Genomic DNA, 18,558 nt, shown 5'->3' on the forward strand with positions numbered 1-18,558 from the left:
GTTAGAGGTGCACTGTTGAATTGCATCCCTGTGGGAACACCGATGTACAGAGATGGTTTCGCCAAAAAAGCCGGTAAATCGGTGGTGGGAGGGTGGCCGAAGATCAATCTATGGTGGCCGTGGCCACCCCCTGGCTCCGCCCCTGCCTCTCACACTTAGGCAAATTTTAACTCTCCCAAGTCACTTATATGGGGGAACTTCAAATGCTCATAACTCCGGAACCCTAAGTCCTAGAGACTCAAGGGTGGTACCGTTGGACTCGGGGTACACACAAATGGGGGGGTAGGACAAGGTCCCATGTCTCTATCTTTCTCCCCTGAGGATCGGTCAAAGCTGACCCTGGTTAAAACACCAAGCCATGTACACTCTCAACAACCCTAAACACCAACTTCAGCTTGACAAAAAGTACCACAAAAAGAGGGGTCCAAACCACTCCTAGGGCTCTGAAATGTGTTCCTAAACACTTTCTGGGGGAACACTTTTGGCCTTTCACACTTAGGCAGATTTTCACTCTCCCAACTCACTTATATGGGGGAACTTCAAATGCTCATAACTCCAGAACCCTAAGTCCTAGAGACTCAAGGGTGGTACCGTTGGACTCGGGGTGCACACAAATGGGGGGGTAGGACAAGGTCCCATGTCTCTATTTTTCTCCGCTGAGGATCGGTCAAAGCTGACCCTGGTTAAAACACCAAGCCATGTACACTCACTACAACCCTAAACACCAACTTCAGCTTGACAAAAAGTACCACAAAAAGAGGGGTCCAAACCACTCCTAAGGCTCTGAAACGTGCTCCTAAACACTTTCTGGAGGAACACTTTTGGCCTCTCACCCTTAGGCAAATTTTCACTCTCCCAACTCACTTATATGGGGGAACTTCAAATGCTCATAACTCCAGAACCCTAAGTCCTAGAGACTCAAGGGTGGTACCGTTGGACTCGGGGTGCACACAAATGGGGGGGTAGGACAAGGTCCCATGTCTCTATCTTTCTCCGTTGAGGATCGGTCAAAACTGACTCTGGTTAAAACCCCAAATTTTCACTCTCCCAATTGACTTATATGGGGGAACTTCAAATGCTCATAACTTCAGAACCCTAAGTCCTAGAGACTAAAGGGTGGTACCGTTGGACTCGGGGTGCACACAAATTGGGGGGTAGGACAAGGTCCCATGTCTCTATCTTGCTCCGCTGATGATCGGTCAAAACTGACCCTGGTCAAAACTCCAAGCTCTGTACACTCTTAACAACCGTGAACACCAACTTCAACTTGACAAAAAGTACCACAAAAAGGGGGGTCCAAACCACTCCTAGGGCTCTGAAATGTGTTCCTAAACACTTTCTGGGGGAACACTTTGGGCCTTTCACACACAGGCAGATTTTCACTCTCCCAACTGACTTATATGGGGGAACTTCAAATGCTCATAACTCCAGAACCCTAAGTCCTAGAGACTCAAGGGTGGTACCGTTGGACTCGGGGTGCACACAAGTGGGGGGGTAGGACAAGGTCCCATGTCTCTATCTTGCTCTGCTGAGGATCGGTCAAAACTGACCCTGGTTAAATCCCAAATTTTCACTCTCCCAACTCACTTATATGGGGGAACTTCAAATGCTCATAACTCCGGAACCCTAAGACCTAGAGACTGTGCCCTGGTGACTGCAACATTACAGCTTTGCACAGGATTCAACAAATCAAAAAGCACCGGCAGGTCATCCCCCAAAACCACTGGAAAAGGCAAGTTATCTGTAACTCCCACATTTAGCAGATAGCTCTGTCCTTGCACTTCCACATAAACATCTGCCGTGGGATAAGACTTCTCATCACCATGTACACAGGAAATGGGGATTGTCTCAAGAGTGCAGATGGTATTAGCTGACACATATTTTCTGTATACAAGAGTCTGAGTACTGCCTGTATCAATCAGGGCTCTGAGGTTTTCTCCATTTATCTTTACATCAGTCGTTTTCATGGATTGGTTACCCTGAGGCTTAATGTCAACACTTTGTCGTGGTACAAAACACATTTGAGTGAGCTTAGCTGGATTCTTTGGGCACATTGGTTTAATATGGCCTTCCTGTCCACACAGATAACAAATGGGTGTTTGGCTAGAAGCCCTTCAATCAATAGCACCTGTTGGTTCTCCTTACCGGAGGCTTACCCACGCCTGCTGATGACCTCTGGTGGTGTTGAGGGGGTGCAGGCTTACGGCTATCCTTCCCCGCCTTCCAGGTATGGTTACTCCATGGCTGATTCTTTTTCCGAGCAGCCACAAACACATCAGCTAGAGTGGCAGCTTCAGCCGCTGACTTTGGACCATGCTCTTTTACCCAAACCTGGAGTTCAGGAGACAACATTCTCAAGTACTGTTCCATAATGATTATTTCACCAATTTCTTGGACAGTTTTACCTTGCGGTTGGGTCCGCTTCCCGTACAGCTCTTTCAGCCTCACATACAACTCCTTGGGGCTCTCATCAGGTCTGACATCTAGAGAGCGGAACCTCTGCTTGTAGGTCTCAAGGTTAATATCATATTTTTTCGAAATAGCAGCTTTGACCTCATCATATGGGAACCTCAAGGGAATCATCCACATCCATATTAACATAAGCTCCTCTGGGTTTGCCAGTCAGGAGTGGAATGAGTCGGAAAACCCAGTCAGATCTTGGCCACTGACATGCTGCTGCAATCCTTTCAAATGCAATGAGAAAGTGTTCAACATCATCATTTTCTGTTAATTTTTCTAGTCTGGGTGCAGCCTGCAGCTTGGGCCTGCTGGAAATCGTTACCTGAATCAGGAGTCTCCAAAGGGTGTGTAAAAGTCTGAACCGATTTTGAAGTGCTTCATACCGTTGCTCCTGCCGTGTAACTTCCTCCTTTCGTTCCATCTCCCGGGCCTCCTGCAACTCTTCCTCCCCGGTGCATGCCTTCACAAAATGGAGGGGAAGACAAAAAAGTAAAAAAAATGCCTGTGTCCTCAACTGGCTGATCCCATCGCTGCCACCAAATGTAAGGGACCAAGCTGGCAAGCACGAGGACCACAGATGAATTTCTTCAAAAAGAGGGTTTTATTTACCCCAAAAAAGATGCAAAGAAATATTTTAACCAAAATATAACAAACTTGGATCCCTAAAAGAGTTCAACCTAACAGAACTATACTGAAAGAAATACAAAGTCAAGTAACTGAACAGACCAACTGACAAACAGAAGACAAACAGACCTACACACTGAAAAACAAAGGACACATGTATAATGGTTGATAAGGCCATTATCCTAACAAAAAGGGGGATTTACAAACAACAAACATGACAACAATAAACAAAACCAGACAATCAGCCTGTCAGTAATGAATATCTTTAACTACTAACTAAACAATCCAAATCAACAACTAACAGTCTAAAGAAATAATCAACTATACAAACTAAATCCCTAATTTCCCCCCATGATGTGGCATCCACTTGGTCCAGCCCAATATGGCCGCTCCCTCCATATAATGGCTGCACTTCTATGGGCAGCCCCTTTTGGACCCAGCCTCACAGGACACCACTCAGCAACACCAGTGGCACCAGCAGCAAAAGCACTCTCTGCACTAGTAACTCAAACAAACCAAAAAAAGAATGAACCATTTAACCCTCGGGGTACACACAAATGGGGGGGTAGGTCCCATGTCTCTATCTTGCTCGCCTGAGGATCGGTCAAAACTGAACCTGGTTAAAACTCCAAGCCCTGTACACTCTTAACAACCGTAAACACCAACTTCAGCTACACAAAAAGTACCACAAAAAGGGGGGTCGAAACAACTCCCATTTTTATGACATTTTGAGGCCTTACTATACTATGACCATTTTTATGACATTTTGAGGCCATACTATACTATGACCGTTTTTTGGCCCATTTTGAAGCCTTACTATACTATGACCTTTTTTTTTTTTTGCCCATTTTGAGGCCATACTATTTAATTTACTATCAATAATAATGTAAAAATATGTAAAGAATTAATTACTAATGTATTTTTTATTTATATATAAATAATCTTCATTTACTCCACATAAAAAATAAATAATAAAAAATACAAAAAAATATTTAAAATTCAAATTTTAACAATATTAAACTTTCAGCTTTTTTCTTTTAAACAAACAATTCTCAGGTGCCTGTGCAGGTTGTTTGTGGAGCCGGCTCTATATGAAATTCTTTTCTTGCAGACACTACACTCTACCCTTGTATTATCAGTATAACTGAAATGGTTCCAGATTTTGTTTCTTTCCTTGGTGTCACTCATTTAACTATACCTTTCTAATGCGTCGATGTTGTCTTTTCTTGTAGCCCCTAGCTCTCTCTCTGCCCCTCCTGCTCTCCTGTTCATGTGCTACTGCTGCTGCGAGTGTAACTACCGCCCCCCTATTTAGTTATTTTTGTAGTTACAGTGGGATTTTGAATATGAAGAGTAATGTCTAGTGGAAATACAAGGAGTCCTGTGACAACAAGAGCTGTAACAGGAGTAACCCAAGGAATTGTAAAATTAACTTGCTCCTCAACAGCCTATATCAACTTGACTGTGACCTTTGACTGACATAACTTTTTCATGTTAAATAACAGCTTGTTTGTTTTAAACCATGCTGGTTCCATTTTTCCTGACCTTATTTTTTAACTGACAGAAGTACAGCTACATTGTTTTAGACAGACTCAAAAAAAATGTGTATCTGTCCTTTAATGTCAGAGGAACATACTCCAATATGTTTTGCCTGGACACTGTTTAAAATGACAGCACACTGAGAGTGAGCTGCCACAGTCAGTAGGTCAAAAGATCAGTTACAGCTCTGGTTTTCAGAAGCTAATGGCCATTGGTGTACTGTTCAAATGAATCATAAAATTAACATACACTGCATTCTGTCTCTCTTTGTATCTTCTCCTTTCCATGTGTGCAGCAGTGGACAGCCATGTGAGAAGCACCTGCATGTGATTGGATACACAGACACCAACTTCAACAGTGGAGCCCCTCCTCCCCGGCCTAGAGATCTGGACCCATCCTGCTCTCTCTTCCAGTGTTATATTACCAAGGAGGGTCAGGTTAGCTCCAGACCCCTGTGGATGTCAGCTGGTGGTGTGGGTGGAGGAGCATCAGGAGGCTCCAACAGGAGGCCCAGCAGCAGCCTGGAGGTGGGGGACGGTTTGCTCCTCCAGGAGCTGGAAGTGGCAGCTAACAGGAGGGAGAAAGAAGCGATCCTGCTGGCCCACTTCAGCATCCCTAACTGTGTGAGCTCTGAGCAGAGCTCAACGGTAGGAGAGGGTGACCTGCTGCTGGGAGAGCCAGAGCTGCCAATCATTCTAGATGGGCGGGACGAGAGTGGCAGGAAACACCAATAACCACAATGATTTCACATAGAGTTGGAGAGCTGAGAGCAGCTGCTCATCAGATGGGATAACTTAGCAGACACCATTGGTTTGATTCCAACTTAACATGGATAATATGCTGAACCACTTTGTGACTAAACACAGGAAAAGAAGACGTTTAGTTCACTGGGATCAAAGAATTTTAAATGACTTATAGGTTACTTTTTATAGTTTTAGGAAATAGATTGGGTATCAAACTGGTTCCTGATAAAGGAGCTTGTTTTGACTGACTGACACTGTCCCCCATGGAGGAATTTCCTAATAAATTCCTGATAATCGTTGTGACCCCTGAGCTTTTAGTCTCACCAGTTCCTCCTGGAGGAACCCGAGACATTCCCAGGACAGAGGTGTAGTTTTTTCTGTCGATTCTGGTTCTAACCATGGGGTCACCTACTGAATGGATGTGCCCAGAAAACCTCAAAGGGAACAGACCCAGAAGGCATGTCCCATGCCAGACATATGTCCTCTGCTGCAGCAGTAACAGGCGCAACTGTTAAGCACCTTAAAGAAAGATGCAGTTGTTTAATAAATGTTCCCTGTGTCCTAAATCACTGCACTGATGTTATAAATCCTCTGCGTTAAGATTAAGGGGAATCTGGGGATTAAACTGCTTAAACAGTTTACACTGTCAGGACTGAGGTTCTGAGATTAACTGAATACAATAAATCATAGTTAGACGACACTTGAAAAAAAAAAACCCTTTATTTTCACTACACCTTAAGTTAAGTTAAGTTTCAATAATTTAAATAAAAAAGTAGCTTTTGTATATGTATTAAAACAAATGGTTTTTTTTCCTTACGGAGCCACAGCTTCAAATGTTTCTGCAGCTTGTAGCCTTATGTCTGTTTGTTATGTAAACATGAATTATTGCTAATGTTGAGTCTGCAACTGGTCTGGAACAGAAAGAAATGTCCATTGACACTGCCTGTCAAAGGAGAGTCCTTTCACCTGAACCAAGTCTCAGGCTGAGACACTGAGTATTGCTTTTGTTGTCTTTAGCTAGAGTGCACAAGTTTTCACTGGCTTCTACGAGTCAGATCTAACTGAGGGAGGGCTGTGATGGGGGTGGGGGGTCAGGAGTGGGAAGCACCACTCCTTGTCTTTGAAGGTGTCTCACGATGTCCAGGATGGAATCGAGCTCCACACGGAAAGCCTCCAGCTCTCTGCTCTTTTCCTGAGCCAGATGCTTCCAGTGCTCCACCTCTGACTGCTGATTAGCCTCCAGCACCTGCCATGACCCACTAATCACCTGCAGGCACAGTTACTGAGGTAAGATGGTGGGGAGTAGGCTTGGTACTTTCAACACCATGTGACATTTCCAGGAGCAAGCGATGAGCAAATTGGTGGATTTAATTTTCATTTGATAAGCAAATGTATGGCAGCATGTTTGTAAAACACTGTGAAAAACCAGGCAGGTTATGGGAAGCTCTGTGTCATAGCTTGTTGAGTTTCTGTAGAGAAAAAGCTCCAAAACGGCCCCAAAAAGCACCTAAAAAATGACTTTTCATAAAGCAGCAAGCAATTACAGGGTAAAGGTAAAGGTGTGTGGCCTGGGTACCTGCTTCAGCTCCTTCTCTCTGTGCTGGTGTCTGAGCTCCATGTTGAGGATCTTCCTCTCCAGGCCACAAAGGAGTTTCACCTCAGGGCTCTGAGCTTCTTTAGCTTCCTTCAGCTCTTTCAGCAGTCTGGTCAGCTATACACAAGGTGGAAACAGTGACTTCATGTTAAAATGATAAGAAAAAAAAATACAAACCAAAATAATTAACTTTTCCCTCTTGGATCTAATGAAACATGATAATTCAGTGCAACAGATACACACTTATTTTGAAATAGAGACAGAGCACACATTATCCACTAACTGTAATCTAAATGCTGACCCTCTAACATTGTCCATTGCCATTTCTCCTCCTCTCCTCCATTCCTAGCTGTCCTATCTTCAGGGAGTTTTTTCTTGCCACTGTCGCCTTAAGTACTTGCTCTGAGGTCAGACTCTGGGTCTCTGTAAAGAGCTTTGAGACAATTTTGATTGTGGAAGGAGCTATATAAATAAAATTGAATTGAATTGAAAACCTCAGGAACACCCATATCTGCAAATGCACTGAGTCCAAGTGTGAAGAGGTGTGGAAACACATTGCAGCTTTGAGTTACAGACTATAAACCAAAATAGCAAATGTTTGGAAATATTGATTCTGAACGATCTTTCTACTTTAGACCTCTGTAGAAAAGAATATTCCCAGCTGGTGCTACAGCTGCTAAAATATGCTGCTAATACACTCAAACTCCCCCATTCCCTCACATTTTCTTTTTCTTACTTTACTTTCATTTAAATATGTTGCACATAGTGTTGTCATTTCATAAGCGCATTCTGATGTGTATCTGGTGCTTGGAGTCTACAGATTTTATTTCGCTAGAACATGTTTTTTTGTGTGAACCATCCCCAACTCTCCACCTCCTGCTCACCTGCTTCTGCAAAGCGTTCTCTCGGGTCCTGGATATTGCCAGTGCCTCTTTAGTTCCCTGCAGCTCTTTTAGTTGGTCTTGCAAATGTCTCATCATTATCTGCAGGTACATGTAAAGTTTAAAGCAACAGAAACATGTTCAGGATTTCCTGATGTGGAAATGAGCCTGGTTGGTTAGTGATCCTCTGCTGTACCTCCTGAGTGTTGAGCTGATTGGCCTGTTCAGCAACCTTTGAGGACGAGTGCTCCAGGGCGTGGGTGATACGCAGCTGGTCTAACTCCCTGAGGTGCTCGGCCTTCATAGAGGACAGCTGCTCTGCAGATTGCTCCTTCAGCCTAAAAGACCACATTATATCCTGATGTCCACTCACACTGATGCTCTGCAGGAAAAACATCTACGTGTTTGCACAGAAGCTCATACCTGCAGAGCTCCTCCTTGGCTTGCGCAGCCTCAGCCTTTAACGCCTCCTTCTCCTGCTCACTCTGCAGCTGCAGCAGCTCCAGGCGCTGCCTCAGAGCCTCGCTCTCCTGCAGAACCTCAGAGATGTGACTCCCTGTCAAAGGGACACAACATTAAAATGAAATATCCAAATATCTTATATCTCATTCAGCTGTTTAGTCATTCTGCCTTTCCTTTTTAATGTCAGGGCACAGTATCCATCGAAGCATGTAAAAGCTGACCATAACAAAATGTCCACACCTGCAAAGACAGTGGGTTGGTTCTTCTCATACTGAGCAGCTGGGAAAGTTTCCTCCACTCCACATGTCTCTCTCGCAGTAGCAGAGCAGGGCGTCTTTGTTGGGCCTGGCTGCCGTTTGGTCTCTGTAGAATGGGTTTCTGCTCGTGAGTTGGGGATGGACAGCATGCTCCTCCTCTCCTTCTGCAGCCTCTCCACGGTGCGGCTCAGCTCCCGAATGGTTCGCGTTTTGGCAGCAAGCTCGTGGTTCAACCGCTCTATCCGAACTCCAAACGCTGCCTCGGTTTGACGCTGGTGTCGGCTTGGACTCGGCTGGACCTGCAGGGGGAGGGGTTTACAATCAGGTTGCACGGGCAGGTAAGATTTGGCTTTTGCTTAATCCGATTCAAGTCAGAAAAAAGAATATTTATAGTCATATTTCTCTCAACCTTTTCTCTCTAAAGGTTGTGTTTAACAAACCCTTCATTGTCACACCACAGACCAGCCTGTAACAGCGTGCTAGAGCTACTGTAACAGTTTTTATTAACCTACCTTGTTTACGAGCTGCTGCTGAAGAGACTCAACCTGGCTGTGAAGGGCTTTTTCTTTCTCTTGGTGGGTTTCCTTCGCCCGCTGTAGCTCCTCCTCCAGAGTTTGAACCTGTGACATCCACGGCTTTGTCTCAGGTGCTGAGTTTGCTGCTTCAACCTGCTGTTTCTGCTCCAGCTGCTGCTCCAGCTCTGAGATCTGCTGCTCGTAGTGCAGCTACACAAAGCAACACAAAGGCACATCCAGTTACTGGAAGAATCTCATGGACTTTATTTTTCATTTTTGTGTTATTAATTTTATCTCATTTCAAACCTCCTCGCCTTTTGCCCACTCTATTGTGCTGTAGATATAAGTGTAACAAAATGCTGCTTTGATAACACTAAAATATTTTAATTGTTGAGTAAACACTGGCAAGTTACTACCACACAGCTCAGATATTACAATGTTGACAAAACCCACCTTGTGACAAAATGTACCTTCACTCTGTGGAACCGTTGTTCCATGGCCCTCAGACTGTGTTTGGCCTTTTCATCACGGTTCTCCAGCTCCGCTTCCAGACGCTGAATCCTCCGCTCCAGCAGAGTGGTGATGCGGCCGGGCGGAGACGTCTTAGCAGCGTCGGCGTGCTCCTTGCCTCCAGCACTAGCTGCGGCGTAGATAAGAGCAGGCAGGAAGTTTGGGTTTCTGTGTCTTAGTATCTTCTCCAGCTCCTTCACCTGGTAAAGAGAGAAAGACTCTTTAAACTATGAAGAGACATAAACCTGTGAGGGGGGGAGGGGCTTGTTTGTTTGTTTGTTGTGAGAAACCTGTCTCTCCAGGTCCTGCATCTTCTTTGTTTCCACCGATTTCTCTTTTGTCTTTCGGAGCTGCTCGCTGCTTCTTTTGCCCACCTCCATTTTCAGTTTTTCCACCTGAAATAAGGACGACCTGTTATCTCCAACTCAGCACACAAGGTTAGACTGAGAAAGTGTAAACTGTCTTTCAGCTCCACATTATAGCTGATAGCACAAGGTTTCTGCTCCTTTTACAGCTGGTGATGACAAAACACTACAAAATGCATTTGTGTTCAGCAGGCACTGGACCCACACACACTGTCCCAGCACTCTGGAAAAAAACAAACAAACAAACCTAAAAAATACACTGTTTCCCTGCTTGGAGCTCAGATTAATCCAGTGTTGGATCCCAGGCAGTTTGCATCCAAGCAGAGGAGGAGCACTGATGGTGCTGTTAATTCCACCAAACATTACGTCTTGTACAAACTGCAGTGAAGATTATAGAGAGGAAAGAACACCAGTCACTGCAATCACTCTATGAGCCTTTACCTTCTGGGAGATGGTTTAAGGTACCAAAGGCAAATCTTAACCGATACAATAACTCAGCCTCTAATGTATCTGTTTGATGCTGAGCAGGTGTTGGGACAGTGGGTTTTTTTTACAGCTTCTGCTGAAAACAGCTGCCCGAGAACGGTGAGACTGAATCAGAACAGTAGAGTTGTGGGTCAGACAGTTAAACAATGAACTGACACTCACCATAAAGCTCCATAAAGCAGGAGGGAGCTGCAGATTCAGGTGGTGATTCTCACTACGAGAAACCCCTTTTACCTGTTACATTGTTGTTAGGTAGGAAGCTGGTACGCTGATTACTCAAATGTTCAACAGCAGACAAGATGTTGTGTCGGTCAGGACACAGGTAAAGAAGTACAGGATTTGGAACAGTGCTCCAGTTGTATTTATTGCTCTTTGATGTTCACAGCATCACAGTAGTCTAAAATAAGCAATAAAACAGCATTCAGCTAATTCATCGACACACACACACATTATACCGCCTCATTAAATGCAACTAAGGAGCACACAAAAAATATAAACAACTTAACATGGGCTCAAATAAAGTTCTACATCAAACATACAACCTCCTCTCATTTCCCTCTTTCAATATAACGCCACATGACTTTACTGTTCACATAGAAATGAACCGACATGTAAATACACGAGTGAACTTCATGCAGCCTTACGACGCCGCGACGTGCGGCGGAAAAATACACAGTGCTAACTAGCATAGCGACTCGGTAATAAGTAAACAAACTTAACAATACGACACAGCAACACTCACGTTTCATCAGCGACTTGAAACTGGAAACATCAGCGGCTGGAACTGCAGGTACTATCAGGATTATGTGCGTTATAGACTGACTATTAACTATCGAAGTACACTGTCCTCGGATTATGCGCGTCCTTGTCGCGGCAGAACAGAAACGTCGCGCGATGACGTCAACGTCGCATCACGTGATCGCACACGGGGGGGTGCTGAAGCTTTCTAACAATTGTCATACAGCTATTTGAAAAAAATAATGAATCATAACTGAAGTACTTCAGTATGTTCAATCAGTTCCATTCAGGGACTCCAACTGAGTCCTAGACTCATCCTGGGGATAATGAAAGCAAAGAGGATGCACCTGACCATGTTCTCAAAATTTCTAAAAGCACGTTTTCACTATGGGTTACTGAGTGTCTACTGATGGGCAAAAACGGAAGTTTTATTCATGTACAGTTCAATCTACAACAAAATAAAGTGTTCAAAAAGTTACTTCCTGAAGCCTCTGTATTCTTTTTTCCAACCCTACACATAAACACTATGAACTGACGTGATAACCCAGTGAAATGAAGACTTTGTATACCTTATCCTGAAGGTAAATGAAATGAGAATTAGTATATAAACATCATGTGACTGCTCAGCCTCACCTGCTCTTTGAGCTGGTTTATCTCTGCTGGCAGCCTTCAGTCTGCCAGCGTCTCTGTCCAGCAGCTCCTGGTTCTCAGCAAACCACTGCAGCTTCTTCTTCAAGGCCGACACTTCCTCTCGGTGCTTGTCCTCCAATACACGTATCTCAAAGGTCTTATCACCTGGCACATTTAGGATGGATACACGTTGTACAAAGATCACTTATGCACATACAGTAAAAAAAAAAGGGTCTTATAAAAACTGGGATCTGCTTCTAATCTTTTAACATCCAAGTTTTCTGTGGTCATTCCACCTCTAGCCCTGTCTTGTATCCAGTCTTACCTGAAGTGGAGATGGCCTTGGCTTTAGCCAGGTCTCTCTCTTTCTTCATCAGCTGCAGGTCTACCTCCAGAGCCTGCTTCTCCTGTTTCAGTCTGTGAATGTCCTCAGACAGCCTAGCCTCATTCCTCTGCACACAGACACATATTTTTATAAGAGATAAGTGATGGGGCTGAAACAGATTGCCATTCAAACAGTAATTCAGTGATAGTGGGATTTACCTGAAATGTATGTACTTGAGCTAACAAGTCTGCAATGCGTTGAGTGTGATCCATCAAACAGATATTTCCCACAGGCCTTGGGGTTTTACGCAGCTGCTCCCTGATAAACAAAAACCATAAAAACATTTAAAAACCATGTGTAAAGTTTCCTAATTGGGCCAGTGTTCATTTTGAATGGAAATTTTTATTTTGTAGACACGTACAAACAATAATGTACCCTGAACCCACCTTGTGAAATCCAGCTCACTCAGCAGCCTCTGGTTTTCCTTAAACATGGCCTCCTCGTTGGCTTTACTCTTTGCCTGCTGAGCCTTCAACTGCAAGTACAGCTTCTCATTCTCCTGTAAAGTACCTTAGTTTTACTGTGGTGTAACAGTGCAAACATTAAAAAAAACACAAGAAGAAAACAAAAAATGTATGTGGTGCTTCAAAGCTGTGTCCTGTTCTGCCGGGCTTCGGATTATCAGGATGCTTTTTACTTTACTCGCACCACTCTTTGATTACTGTGATGATGGAAGCTCCTTAGTGATCACAAACTCAGCACTGTCTCATTAATCTTACTTTCAGTGTGTGACAATGCTCGAGATCTAGTCATGTGATAGTAACATGATGAGTGTCAGGCCACCATCTGGCTACCATCACTTTGGGGGGAGAGGCATGTTACTCAGTGGTACGCTACAGAAAATTTTTAATTTCTCTGTTGCTTCTGTCTTTTCATATAATCCCAGACTGACTCAGTGATGTGGGGGCCATATCATCTGCTGCAGGACTCCGTGTTCTTGTTGCTGATCATACACCTCACTAATGGTATTTCATGATGGATAAGAATCTAAATGTCTAAAATTGTTTTTGCACAATGCTGTATACAACCCCAGAAAGTTATTTGCCTGAATAACCTACACTACAAAAACAATTTTCAGCTATTTGAATTTCACCACTGTTAAACACTTGTTTAAAAAATACCATCATTTTGACTTTGTTGTAAAACAGCGACGTCACACGCACAGGAGTCGCCCTGATCCGTGCTGAGAATTAGAGTGGGAAGCTTCATAAAAGACTTTCAGTCACAAGGTTGTTCTGCAATCATAGTTTTAAGTTATTACCCCAATATTAGTATTATGTTCTATTTCTGCCAGTAGATCCCTCTAAATCCTACACTAGTCCTCTAAGGACAGACATGAGCACTGAGGACAGTCAAAGTAAGAGAGTTCAGGGAGACAAACCTGCTGGCAACCTTTTATGAGCGCCTCCTGCTCTTTCATTTCTTTATCTATCTGTTGGAGTTTTTACTCTGTTGCAGGGTCTGTGGCCTCGGCCCATCTCCTCCTCTGACTGGTTCTTTCTGCACTTCGTAGCTGAGGAGTCAAAAAAAGAAAAAACCAACAACACAGCTTATTTACTACATATTGATGTACCACTGCTACTACAAGGCATGACCGGCCACTTCTGTTGTATCTGATTCAGAGTTCTTCAGCACTGACCATCTGCAAATCTGTCTTTCAACAAGCAGTAGAAGCACAGTGTGCCTGCAAAACACAGCTGAAAATAGATGCAAAGCTACTATCATATACATATACTATCAGGGCTTTAGTTATAACCTTGTTTACGTTCCTTTCCTTGTTTCTCAATCCTTAACCCTGCATTTTTTATGAGCTTTGTTGAGCTGTTATGTCCTGTCAGGTGTGTTTTTCAAACCAAAGTCTGTAACACCCACACTAAAGTGATCACACAAAACATCACCCTGAGCCTAACTCCAGTCTCAACCATCTGTTGCTCTTTCAGCTTCTACAGTAACTCCAGCTTTGCCTTGGCTGCATGCTTTGGGTCACTACTATGCTGGAGTCATAAGTCACGTCCAGTCTCAGGTCACATCCACTCTGGAACAGATATTCTTCAAGGACATTCATCATTCCCTCAAGATAAGGGCAGAAATGGCAGTTTTATCCATTTAAAATTCTATTCGATAAAGTGGGCAAAATACTTGACTGAGAGTCTCACAGGTGGTTGTGCTTTTAAACGCTGACAAATATTGTGAAAAAGTGGCAACAGCACTACAACCATTCACTGTTGGATATTCACCCTTGAGGGTCCTGCTACAGCTAAACCTGAGAATGAGGTGTTCTGAATGTTGATAATTCATAGTCCAACTTACAGCAAATAAAATAGTCTACAGCCAACTGCCCCTGCGCTAAATCACACAGTGTGGTAAACACACAATATGTGACACAATATGAATTTCAAAGGAATATTTTTTAAAACAAACAAGTAGCTGATTCATATTTTGTTTTGAAAGTTTGTGTGTTGTGAATGTTTGCGCACCTTGCTTTGCAGCAGGTAGTTCTGCTGTCTGAGGGAGTCGAGCTTCTCTGCTCCTCCTTTCATCATTTGTATCTCCCTCTCCTTCTGAGCCAGCTGGACTCTCAGCTCGTCCACCAAAGAGCTGCCCTCATCCCTCTGCAAGTCAGACATCAACACCAGTATCAGATGAAGTAACATAATACTGTTACACGATGCAATCGTTCAGAAGGATTCAGTAGCGCAGCAACGTTCACATGATCGTTCGCTGGCATCTCACCTGCAAACACTGACAGTTAGGGCTGAGTGATGAATTTAATTCATTTGATTACTTTGCATTTGCACTTTAAAAACAGAGATATTAAAATGTATATATACAGGTTACTTTTAGTCTGTCATGAATCACGACAGTCTCGCAAACTCTGATGAGACTGTCTCCTCGTCACACTCTAAATACTGTGTCCCCACCCTGAAAAACAGAAACAGTGATCCTCCACACCATCTGCATGGATCACCAAGCGGTGAGAATACTGAGTATACACTGTCCTGATTATGTAAACTTTAAGTTTAAATCTGCACACTGACAATATTTTTGCAGGGATTTCATATTTTAAGTATTTTCTTACATTGTTCTTCGGAGGACTGTGTGTCAGTCTGGTGTCCTGGTGACTGCTGGTGTCTATCTGCTGCTGGAGGACAGCCACTAAGGACTGAACAGATGCCACCAGCTCACTGCTCACCTTCACATCTGCCTCAGATAATCAGACAAAAGTCATTCAGTGCCTTTACATAAAAAAAAAAACACACACACACACTGACTCCAAAGCTCCACAACTGGCTCCTGCAGGCACGCAGGGCTTCAGAAATCAAAATCAAACTTCAATGGCAACTGAACATAAATAGGATAAAAAAAAATTTGCATAGCTTTAAAGCACAAGAACAAAACATTAAACAATGAAATGTGCAAGAAATAAAGGGGTTGAATATTTTGTATAGCATCTGTATCATGGTATAATATATAACAGTATCATCAGTATAAGACAAATCCTCATCTTGAATTATCAGAGCAGTTTTGGTAACTTGATGATTTGCATGTGAGGGTCACTAATAACCTGTGTAGTCATCTTTGTCTTGGCTCTTCGCGGACTCAGCTTTTGACGGACTCTGTGGAGAACGGGTTTTGGCTGTAGCAGCAGCTCTACTGGTCCCCGATGACTTGGAAGTTGCTGCTGTTCTCCCCTCTATTTTTCTGCCTCTCCTAGGGGCCACTGTGGGCTTCTTCACTGAAGATGTAGAAGGGTGAGAAATGGTGGAGCTACGGAAGGCCTGGGAAAAATGTCCATAATTATTATTATTAGTAATTAAACCATGGTTAAACAATACTGTAATTAAATATTTTACAGAAAAAAAAGGTTTTCTTGCTTCCAAAAAAAAAAAAGTTCATTGGTACATATTGGTGTTGGTCCAGCTTCTATGTATCTAAGCAGCATCTAAGCCTATTTTCAGCCAATGTCACTCTAACATTAGATAAATTTGAACTGTTTATGCTCTACACAATTAGCCTATTCTAAGTAACGGTTAATTTTCTAATATATATATTTATATAATTTTATGTTTCCATAATGTTATCTGCTGAAACGGAGAAGAGTGTGAATTTTGTCCCACCATTTGTTTCCTAACGTTGCCAGCCTCAGACGACATGTAAGAAGAAGACTTGTAGTGATCCTCCATCAGCCTGTCCACTTCCTCTCTGATGCTCCATGTCAGGTCATGGTTGGGATGGTCTGAGGAGCTGGATGGGTGGCTAGTCGGTTCCTTGGCTCCCTTTATTCCCACGACAGGGTCAGTCTTTCCTGGTTGCTTCACTTGTGACTCTGTCACATCTGGGAAAGTCCTTTCCAAGGAGCAGCATGTTTTCTCTTGGTAAAGTTCCACAGCACTGTAAGTAAAACTTGTGTTACTGTTGTAACTTTCTTTTAACTAAATTCAGGTTTGGAGCTGAAAGAAAGGGTTTTTTTGAGGCACTACACTCAACAGTCCCAAAACAGTTTGCCCCCAGTTCTGAACACTGAAAACATTCTTTCTATATGTCTGTACAGGATGTTGACCTTTTCTTTTGCCTGTGGGTTTAGAGATGGCAACAAGTGCATTTGTCAGACTCCTTTTACAAAGGAAGAGCTTTTGCAAGAAGGAGATATACTAAAGGTCCCGCAGGCCACCCTGAAGAAAAACAGAATATGTGCCCTGAAAGTCTGCTAATGTCACTTGCTAATTAAATACTGAACTTTAGCCAGTGTTTTCAGCTTCTGGTTCTAACTCATCTTAAACTGAAATTATATCCAAAAAAATCTCATTCACAGACTTCAAACTGTAAAGTCTTGGATACATCTTGAATTTGAATTTCAGACTGAGCAAGGCCCTGGGCCCCTATTTATGTGGACAACTGAGTTATCAAGATTAGACTGCTGATGATTTGACATGAGTGCATAATGTCCCCAAATCTGAAAATCCACCAATCTGAGATACTTTATGTGAAAACTGGACCAACCTGTGAATGATCAAACTAATGTTTTGTGATGTGACCATTTTGAATAACTCAAAGATTTAGTCCTAACCAGATAGGCTGGAGGGTGAACCCTCTGATATGGTCCCTCTCTGGGCGGATGGGCCTCATCAGCTCCTCTGCAGTGGGTAGATCTAAATACAAACACATAATGATTATTCCACATAGTTCACTCCGGTCTTGATATGAGCCACGTAAAAACCTGAGCGCAGAGGATGTGGCCTCTTTCTGAAGCTGCCTCCTTCAAAGAATATGGCCCATAATGCTGTGACCTTTGGACATCTGAAAATCTACCATGCTGAACCTGTGCCTTCTCCCCAATCATACCAAAATCACAGTGTTGTTAAGGGCTTCCACACAGGCTTTACGAGACCAAAGGAAGAGTCTGAAATTAACAAGTACATCTATTTCAACTCAAATAACAGTTTAAGTAACAACTAGAAAAGGTAATCATGCTACAACTGGGGGAGCTGGTGCTTTAACTGGGAAGCAGCTTTTGTAGATGCATCATTCCTGCTGTTAGAGTAGTGAATTATACAGACAGACAGATAGGGACTCCACCATTCCCCCAAATACTGCTGGTGTCAGTGTTTGACCTGATCCATTGGTAGAAGAAGGATGAAGAGACTGTGTGGAACGTTGAAGAGGGAAGTATGGAGACACGGATCTGTGGATCCTTCCTTTCTCTTCCACATGATGAATAGTGGTGATTAAAGTCATCTGAATCCTCCACAACATGGATCTGTCTGTAGGCCTCATGAGGAGCCTCCACTCTGAACATATGAAGGGCCTGTACAGGAGAGAAATTTAATGCGCTCTATCAAAGACAATCCAAGATGAGACAAAAATGATGCAGCGAGATCATTAAATCCCCCTCGGATCAGCATGATAGGAAAGAATATTTTTTAAAAATGACATTTATGTATAAGTAATCTGCAACAGCAAATATATAAATATGTTTTAAGAGAAACAATATACTACCTAAATTATGTTTTAAGCTTCTTGGTGTTATCTGGGTTATTTACATTACCACATTTCTTTGGGTAGTGTAGGTGAGGATTCAAACTCACACCCAAGTGTGTCAGAAAGGGCAAAGACCCCCTCCCCCTATTAAAAGGGCTGACACTACACGCTGACAGTCATTCAAACAATAATTACTGGATGTATGACTGTCACTTCTTCCTGGCTACACACAAGCAAAGAGTGGTTATGCAAAGAACCCAAAGGTCTCTTTCACAGCGATCTTTTCATGTCTTTCACTTAAATGATAATTTTTTCCATAATTTTTACATGCTTCACATGTGCGGCTCTTAGCCCCTCAGGCTTGGATCAATAACAATAAAAATCTGAGCA

The 18,558-nt window shown here is 43.1% G+C and overlaps 2 pseudogenes; both read right to left on the bottom strand.

Annotated features, from left to right (window-relative positions):
• LOC121182854 overlaps nt 1-2,589 on the bottom strand; it is an 85,806-nt pseudogene extending 83,217 nt beyond the window's left edge.
• A 3,834-nt stretch (nt 2,590-6,423) lies between these two features.
• Nucleotides 6,424-18,558, bottom strand: part of LOC121182855 — a 63,682-nt pseudogene continuing 51,547 nt past the window's right edge.

The sequence above is a fragment of the Toxotes jaculatrix genome, chromosome 6 (assembly GCF_017976425.1).
Source record: "Toxotes jaculatrix isolate fToxJac2 chromosome 6, fToxJac2.pri, whole genome shotgun sequence".
Lineage (NCBI taxonomy): Eukaryota > Metazoa > Chordata > Actinopteri > Toxotidae > Toxotes > Toxotes jaculatrix.